Raw genomic sequence first — 10,094 nt, 5'->3', positions numbered from 1 at the left:
CATTTTTGTATTTATGCAAATGAGGCTTGAAAAAGTACAACTGGGCGTGTTTACAGTAAAAGTACAACTGGGCGTGTATTATGTGCGTACATCGGGGCGTGTTTACTACTTTTACTAGCTGGGCGTTAGGAATGGGAGTGTATGATGCTGACGAATCAGCATCATCCACTTCTGTTTGTTAACACCCAGCTTCTGGCAGTGCACAGACACACAGCGTGTTCTCGAGAGATCACGCTGTGTCGTCACTCACTTCCTGCCCCAGGTCCTGCATCATGTCGGACGAGCGAGGACACATCGGCACCAGAGGCTACAGAGGATTCTGCAGCAGCATCAGCGTTTGCAGGTAAGTAGCTACATCGACTTACCTGCAAACGCCGATGCTGCTGCAGAATCAACTGTAGCCTCTGGTGCCGATGTGGCCGACACGATGCAGGACCTGGGGCAGGAAGTGAGTGACGTCACAGCGTGATCTCTGGAGAACACGCTGTGTCTGCACTGCCAGAAGCTGGGTGTTGTGAAGAGAAGTGGCTGATACTTCTCGTCAGAACGCCCAGCTAGTAAAAGTAGTAAACACGTCCCGATGTACGCACATAATACACGCCCAGTTGGACTTTTACTGTAAACACGCCCAGTTGGACTTTAGCAAGCCTCATTTGCATAAATATAAAAATGGCCATAACTTGGCCAAAAATGCTCGTTTTTTAAAAATAAAATTGTTACTGTAATCTACATTGCAATAGCAGATAGGGGTTGCAAAATCTGGTGACAGAGCCTCTTTAAAGAGGCTCTGTCACCACATTATAAGTGGCCTATATTGTACATGATGTGATCAGCGCTGTAATGTAGATTACAGCAGTGTTTTTTCTTTAGAAAAACGATCATTTTTGACGGAGTTATGACCTATTTTAGCTTTATGTTAATTACTTTCTTAATGCCCAACTGGTCGTGTTTTACTATATGATCAAGTGGGCATTGTGGAGAGAAGTGTATGACACTGACCAATCAGTGACCAATCAGCGGCATACACTTCTCTCCATTCATTTACTCTGCACATAGTGATCTTGCTAGATCATGAACTGCAGTCACATAAACATTAACGTTACTGAAGTGTCCTGACAATGAATAGACATCACTACCGGCCAGGACGTGATGTCTATTCACAATCCCGACACTTAGGTAACGTTTGTGTGAGACTTAGGAGTATTTTGACAAGCTTTTTGGCGCGGAAACTGCTCTGCAAAACTCGTGAAAAACCAGCCGAAAATGCCTCCCATGGATTTCAATGGGAGGCGAGGGCGGTTTCTCCCACGAGCGGTAAAACCGCCTCGCAGGAGAAAGAAGGGACATGCCCTGTCTTTGCGCGGTTACGTCTCTGACCTCCCATTGACATCAATGGGAGGCAGAGAAAGCGTATTTTGCGGAGTTTTTTTGCCCGTAGCACTGAATGGGCGCGAGCGAAAATCGCGGCAAACGGCGTGCAGGAAGGATAACATCTGCCTCAAAATCCCAAATGGAATTTTGATGCAGAATTTTCCTCCTGCAAAAAACTCAGTGTGAACACAGCCTTACAGCACAGCACACGTGATCTCGCTTGATTACGCTGTAAGCTGTCATTTACAACGAGATCACGCTTGCTGTGCTGTAAGTCCAACACAAACGTTACCAGAGTGTCGGGATTGTGAATAGACATCGCGTCCTGGCTGGAGGTGATGTCTATTCATTGTCAGGACACTTCAGTAACGTTAGTGTGTGTGTATGTGACTGCACATAGTGATCTAGCAAGATCACTATGTGCAAAGTAAATGAATGGAGAGAAGTGTATTCCGCTGATTGGTCAGCGTCATACACTTCTCTCCACAACGCCCACTTGGCCATATAGTAAAACACGGCCAGTTGTCCATTAACTGGTTGCCGACACAGGACGAGTATGCTCGTCCTGAGCGGCGAGCACTTCGCGCATTAGGACGAGCATACAGCTGTCCCTGCGCGCGTCTGTACGCGCGATCGAGAGCGGGGCAACGGCTGTAATACACAGCCACGGCCCCGCTCTGACAGCGGAGAGGAGAGAAACATCTTCTCTCCGCTGTTAACCCTTTGAACGCCGCGATGACAGCTGATCGCGGCGTTCAAAGAGAGGGGACTGCACATTGATCGCGTCACAGAATATAACTGTGACGCGATCAAAGCCCACAACTCGTATGGCCAGACAGCCCAGGGTCCAGTCAAGGACCCCAGGGCTGTCTGAACATATTTCCTGTTGTTAGGGCATACTGAGGTATGCCCTATCAACTGCCTGTGTACAATCAGTAACAGGCTAATGTACTGGCATATAGATCTATGCCAGTACATTACAGTTACAAAATAAAAATCAAAATGATAAATCCCTTTATGGGATTAAAAAAAAAAAAGTTAAATGAATGTAAAAAAAAAATAATGGTAAATAAATAAATAAAAAGTAAATAAAATACACAGAAACACACATTTTTTATAATAAATAAACTTTTTAAAATATAAGTCCCAAAACATGAAATAATATAGACATATTTGGTATCGCCACGACCGTAACAACCTGTACAACAAATGTATAACATTATTTATGATGATCGGTGTACGGTGTAAAAAAAAAAATATTAAAACTGCTGCGCAACTGCTTTTTTTCTGCATTTTAATCTAATTAAAAATTTATAGAAATTAAACGATAATGTATTTGTACCAAAAAATGGTACGTACATAAAGTACAACTCGTCCCGCAAAAAACAAATTCTCATACAACTACGTCGTACAAAAAATAAAAGCGTTATGAGCGTCGGGATGCAAAGAGGGAAATGTAAAAAAAATTGCTCTGTCCTCAAGGCTAAAATTGGCCGTGTCCTTAAGGGGTTAAGAAACTCATTAGCATAAAGCTAAAATAGGTCATAACTCCGTCAAAGATGATCGTTTTTCTAAATAAAAAAAAATGCTGTAATCTACATTACAGCGCCAATCATGTAGAAGATACGGCACTTATAATGTGGTGACAGCCTTTTAAATAAAAGACACTGCTGTAATCTACATTACAGCGCCGATCACATTATATAGAAGATACGGCACTTATAATGTGGTGACAGAGCCTCTTTAAACAGATTATATAACTAATGCTAATGAGACTATATGGTGACATAATGAACGGCCTCCTCTTGTAGATAGTGCCACACACCTCCCCTTGTAGATAGTGCCACACATCCCCCCTTGTAGATACTGCCACACACACCTCCCTGTAGATAGTGCCACACATGCCCCCCTGTAGAAAGTGCTGCACAGTTCCCCCCTCCCTATAGATAGTGTCATCTAGAAGTGGAATCCCCAGCCAGAGCTTTGTCGACGCTCTGGCCGGGGATTTCTTTCCTGGTGGAGCCCCTGATGCCATTCTCTATATATGGACAGTGACGTCAGGGGCTCCTCCAGGAGCAGAATCCCCAGCCAGACCATTGCCAACGCTCTGGCCGGGGATTACGTTCTTAGAGGCAGCCCCTGACGTCACTGTCTATTTATGGACAGTGACATCAGGGTCCACCTCTAGGAACGGAATCCCCAGTCAGAGTGTTACCGACGCTCTAGCCAGGGATTCCTCTCCTGGAGGAGCCCCTGACATCAATGCTCACATATTGCAGAGATGTCAGCGGCTCCCTCTAGGAGCAGATACCTGGCCAGAGCATCGGCGCCCCCCTACTTTCCCATCCTAGTTGAGCCCAGGGGAAATGCCCCTCCTGCCCCCTAGCTACGCCCCTGCCATAGATGTCAAGTTATTCTGCCAATCTGCTAAATCATTACCACAGGGATGTCCTGTAGTGATTATGTGATTCTTTCAGTCCAACAGAAATCTTTTTCAATAAGAATTTATTTCTGTTGCCAAGTAAAAATGTAGGAAATGTGATGTAACGAACCCGGCAATGAATCCTCTGTATCACGATCATACTGGAGCAGGATAACAGAGGGTGTACAGTACACCATAAACTGCACATATACTCTGTTCATTCTAGTCTAAGACCTAGTTCACACTGCATTTTTCGCGCTGATTTTGAAATGGAAACTGCCTCAGAATCTCCCTCCATTGATTTCAATGGGAGATGGAGGCGTTTCATTCCCAGGATGGTTTTTGACCACTCGCTGGGGAAAAAAAAGGCATTATGCCCTATCTTGAAGTGGTTTTCACCTCTAAACCTCCATTGAAAGTAATGGAAGGCAAAAAAAAATGCGGCGTTCATTTGGGCCATTTTTTTACGCAGTTGTTGTATTTGCTTAATAAAAAACACCTTAAAAAATGTGTAAAAAATTCTGCTCGGCAAAGAACTGTTACACGCGACAGATATTCTGCAGAAATTTCTCCAACTTTAAATCGGTTCCATTCACCTGAATGACATAGTTTCTGCAGCAGTCGCATGGATTTCTGCAAGTTCCATTCAAAGGAATGGAACTTATTTTTAGGCGCAAAAATTTCTGCAACAAAATCTGCCACGTGTTAATCCAATCTAATAAACACAAGGAATTCAGTCTATATCTGTTTATGTGGAATATGTGTTCGTTCCAGTATAAACTACATATTTCTTGTTCATTCCGTATCTAGCAATCAAAGGAAATTCCATACACCAGTGTTTCCCAAACTATGAGTCGCGACCCCCTCAACGATATGCTGCTTAGCGCTGTGGTCCAGATATGGCTGCTGATGGTCGAATCACATGACCCACAATCAGCGGCCATAGTCGGGTCTCAGCGACGCACAGCAGCAGGATGCCCGCCCGTATGCATCACTAAGTGCCGTCGAGCACCAATGAAAGAAGCTGGTGCCTGCTTGCGCCAATGATGACAGATTTATCCCATCCAGTCTGTTCTTCATGTGACCTCCCTCTCTCCCCTTGGTAGTGTGTTGAATCAGTCAGCGCCGTCATCATTAACAGTGCTGACTGTAGTGTATGCAGTAGTAGTATCGTGGCCACAAAAAAGTAGAGGATAGCAGAATAGAGGAGGAATAGAGGCCGTTTACAGGAGGCCAGGAGTATTGAGGCAATATATAGAGGGACAGGAGTATATAGGAGGACAGGATTATAGAGGCAGTATACAGGAGAATAGGGGCAGAATAGAGGAGGACAGGAGTATAGAGGCAATATATAGGAAGACAGGAGTTTAGAGGCAATATATAGGAGGACAGGAGTATAGAGGCAATATATAGGACAGTAGTATAGAGGCAATATATAGGAGGACAGGAGTTTAGAGGCAATATATAGGAGGACAGGAGTATAGAGGCAATATATAGGAGGACAGGAGTTTAGAGGCAATATATAGGAGGACAGGAGTATAGAGGCAATATATAGGAGGACAGGAGTATAGAGGCAATATATAGGAGGACAGGAGTTTAGAGGCAATATATAGGAGGACAGGAGTATAGAGGCAATATATAGGAGGACAGTAGTATAGAGGCAATATATAGGAGGGCAGTAGTATAGAGGCAATATATAGGAGGACAGGAGTATAGAGGCAATATATAGGAGGACAGTAGTATAGAGGCAATATATAGGAGGACAGTAGTATAGAGGCAGTATACAGGAGAATAGGGGCAGAATAGAGGAGGACAGGAGTATAGAGGCAATATATAGGACAGGATTATAGAGGCAGTATACAGGAGAATAGGGGCAGAATAGAGGAGGACAGGAGTATAGAGGCAATATATAGGAGGACAAGAGTTTAGAGGCAATATATAGGAGGACAGGAGTATAGAGGCAATATATAGGAGGACAGTAGTATAGAGGCAATATATAGGAAGGCAGTAGTATAGAGGCAATATATAGGAGGACAGGAGTATAGAGGCAATATATAGGAGGACAGTAGTATAGAGGCAATATATAGGAGGACAGTAGTATAGAGGCAGTATACAGGAGAATAGGGGCAGAATAGAGGAGGACAGGAGTATAGAGGCAATATATAGGAGGACAGGATTATAGAGGCAGTATACAGGAGAATAGGGGCAGAATAGAGGAGGACAGGAGTATAGAGGCAATATATAGGAGGACAGGAGTATAGAGGCAATATATAGGAGGACAGTAGTATAGAGGCAATATATAGGAGGACAGTAGTATAGAGGCAGTATACAGGAGAGTAGAGGCAGAGCCGAATAGAAAGACAATACAGGAGGATAGAATAAGCGGAAGTTAGTTTCTGAAAAACAGGCACACAGTTAGCATTTTTTTTTCTACTTTATTATCAAATTGTTTCCAGAAGACTCCAGTGGCATCTAGCTACGAATGATGTTGAGATACGCCAGGCGAAATATTTTGTGCCCTTGTTGCATAATATACTTCTATTTTGGTAATTCTTTGGATGGTATTCTCTGGTTTTGAATACAATTAGAAGTGAGACCCGGCCTCAGAAAGTTTGGGAACCACTGCCGAAGAGATCTACCTATGTGAAATATATGACGGCCATCACACCCTTGTTTTCAGAACAATGCAGTTATGTGGGTATATTCGCATGGCCGTTTTGTTTACGGCCCGTGAATACTGGTTGTCAAAAAATAGAACATGTTCTCTTTTCGCATGTTTTCATGGCCCCCATAGAACTCAATGGATCAGTTTTTAACACCCGTTTTTACGAAAGCCACCTTTGTGACGGCTATTAAAAACTGATCCTGGCCCTCACAAGAGGACTCAATTGTATCTGCATTTTTAGGACAGGGATAAAATTGACAGCGCTGGCGAGGCAAGGGGACCATTGCTTACCTTCCCTGCCATTCAGCCATCTGCGTCACTCCACTGGAGCAGGCCTAATTAGAAGAGACCAGACCTGCATCGCTGAAGAAGAGGAACAAGGGACAGGTGAGTGTGGTGCTATCTACAGGCTGTGTGGCGCTATCTACAAGGGGTAGTGTGTGGCACAATCTACAAAGAAGTGTGTGGTGCTATCTACAGGTGGTGGTGTGTGGCGCTATCTACAAAGGGGCGTGGTGCTATCTACAGGGGTGAGTGGCACTATCTACAGGGGTGGAGGCGCTACCTACAGGGGGGGTGTGTGATCCTTTTCATCGATCGCGCTGTTCCTGGCCGTATATCCACTTAGATGACTCAGTCAATAGTGACCGTACCATCTAAGACATTGGAAAGAGGGGGCATCCACCTACAACAGACCATCGCCCCACTCAGATGCTATCGCGGGGTGCCGATAGCATCTGAGTGGAGCACCTAATGAAGGCCCCCAAGTCTGCCTTTCTTCTGTTAAAGGAGTTGTCTAGGCACAGACAACTGATGACCTAGCCACAGGATAGGTCATCTGTATATGATCGGTGGGTGTCCGACACCTGGACCCCGCTCCGATCAGCTGCTCCGGCTGCCTCTGGGCATCAGATGTCCATGCTGGAAGAAGATGGCTCCAGTCACAGAATAGCGGCCCAGTTGCAGTACTTCAGCTCTGCTCCTATTTAAGTGAATAGGAGTACAGCTGCAGTTCTACAGAGCCACCTGCTTCCGGCTCCAAACACTGCATACCCTGCATAACACCCGGAGGCAGCTGGAGCAGCTGATCGGACCACCACCGATCATATACTGATGACCTCGCCTATGGATAGGTTATCAATTGTCTGTGCCCAGACAACCCCTTTAAGCCCTGCCTCAGGGAGCCTTAGTATTAGTATTCCATTTTATTGTACCAAAGATCTGACGATCGCTGGTTCAAATCCCCTAGGGGGACTAATAAAATTTGTAAAAAAGAAAGTCAAATTAAGTTTTCAGTAGTGAAAAAAAAATGAAAACATTTTAACCGTTTTACGTCGCTGATCTGCAGATCTACGTCGGGAAAGGGTCTTTAAATATGGCGCCCGCTCAGAAGAAGACCGGGCACCACAGCTGTCGTGTCTCTGCTGTGTTGCACAATGCAGCGGTAATGCATGCGATCAGAAAAATTTCTGATCGCAAGCATTTAACCCCTCAGATGCCGATGTCAGATGTGACCACTGCCATCTGAGGGGTTTTTGCTGTCCCTCCTGCTTCAGGGCCGGTCGCCGGCTCCTGCGTGGCGAGATCGTGTGACCAGGTGTACTTGTTTCTTTCAAACTTACATTTTGAAAAATAACAAAATTATAACATAACAAAACATAATAAAAACGATATACATTTGGTACCACCATGATCGTACTGACCCGCAGAATAAAGATAACGTGTCATTTTCACCATACATTGAACACTGTAAAAAGAAACCCGTAGCAAAATGGCGGAACTGCTGTTTTTTCCCAATTCCACCCAATTCTGATTTTTTTTCCAGCTTCCCAGTACATCGCAGATAATATTAACCCCTTAACCCGTTAGTGACCGCCCCATAATGTTTTTACGGCGGCCACTAACGGACTTTATTCCGATGCAATAGACTATTTACGCCGCTGCATCGGAATAAATGAACAGAGCAGGGAGCCGTTGAATCTCCCTACTCTCAGCTACCAAAGGTAGCTGACGGCTGTGGGCATCCCTGCTCGAACGGGTGAGATCGATATTAGTATCGATCTCACCCGTTCAACCCCTCAGATGCGGCGCTCAATACGGTGCACCGCATCTGAGTTGTTTTGGAGAGAGGGAGTGAGGGAGGGAGCTCCCTCTCTCTCCCACCGACACCCGGCGATAAGATCGCCGAGTGTCTGTGTGTGCTGTAGCGTATTGCCTGTAGAGGCATGGCCTAGCAGATGCCTGTCTGTTTTAAACGGACAGGCATAATACACTGCAATACAAAAGTATTTCAGTGTATTATAAATGCGATCAGATAATCGCATAGTGAAGTCCCCTAGTGGGACTAGTAAAAAATGAAAAACCCACTTTTTCCCCTTACAAACTGTTTTAATATTAAAAAACAAAATAAAGCAAAAAAAGTTACACATATTTGGTATTGCCTTGTCTGTAACGACCCCAACTATAAACTTATTACATAATTTAACCCGCACGTTGAACGTCGTAAAAAAGAAAGTAAAAAAACATACAAAAATTGCTGTTTTCTTTTAATCCAGCCTTAAAAAAAATGTGACAAAAAGTGATCAGAAAGTCGCATCTATTCCAAAATGGAACCGATAAAAACTACAAGTCGTACCGCAAAAAAAAAAGCCCTCATACAACTGCATCGGCGGAACAATAAAAAAGTTATGGCTCTTCAAATATGGACACAAAAACAAATAATTTTGAAAAAAAGTGTTTTCACTGTGTAAAAGTAGTATAACATACAAAATCTATATATATTTGGTATTGTTGAAATCACAACAACCCGCTGAATAAAGTTATTGTGTTATTTATACCACACGGTAAACGGCGTAAATTTAGGACGCAAAAAAGTGTAGCAAAATTGCAGGTTTTTTTTCTATTCCCCCCAGAAAAAGTTAAAAAAAGTTAATCAATAAATTCTATGTACCCCAAAATGGTGCTATTAAAAACTACAACTTGTCCCGCAAAAGACAAGACCATATACAGTTATGTCGACGCAAAAATAAAAAAGTTCTAGCTCTTTGAATGAGACCACGATGGAAAAATGTAAAAAATGGCTTGGTCATTAACCCCTTCCCGCTCCTGGACGTACTATTAGGTCATGGCAGCTGTATCGTTTGCGCTCCATGACCTAATAGGACGTCTCGGAAATAACGGCCATTTCGGCCGTCCTCCCGACACATACAGGAGCTGTGACAGCTGCTGTCTCGTACAGCAGCTGTCACAGCTCCTACAGCGGGGACCGATCGCTGTGTCCCCGCTGATTAACCCCTTAAAAGCCGCGTTCAATAGAGATTTCGGCTTTTTAGGGGTTAAGCTGCTATCGCCGGCCTGCTACACGATAGCAGCCGGCGATGGTGACTATGGCAACCGGACACCAAACAATGGCGTCCGGCTATGCCATCAACGGAAGCCTAGTGGGTCCTGACAAAGTCAGGACCCACTATGCTTGCTGTCAGTGAGTAGCTGACAGTTCTAATACACTGCACTACGCATGTAGTGCAGTGTATTAGAATAGCGATCAGGGCCTCCTGCCCTCAAGTCCCCTAGTGGGACAAAGTAATAAAGTTAAAAAAAGATGTGTAAAAATAAGAAAATAAAAGTTTTAAAAGT

General features: G+C 44.2%; 1 protein-coding gene across 2 annotated transcripts in view; it reads left to right on the top strand.

Annotated features, from left to right (window-relative positions):
* CCND3 (cyclin D3) overlaps nucleotides 1-10,094 on the top strand; it is a 171,355-nt gene that overhangs the window by 1,126 nt on the left and 160,135 nt on the right. The window lies entirely within an intron of this gene.

This window comes from Rhinoderma darwinii, chromosome 2, assembly GCF_050947455.1.
Source record: "Rhinoderma darwinii isolate aRhiDar2 chromosome 2, aRhiDar2.hap1, whole genome shotgun sequence".
NCBI lineage: Eukaryota > Metazoa > Chordata > Amphibia > Anura > Rhinodermatidae > Rhinoderma > Rhinoderma darwinii.
The sequence above is the reverse complement of the archived record's forward strand: the minus strand, read 5'-3'. Positions and strand labels throughout refer to the sequence as shown.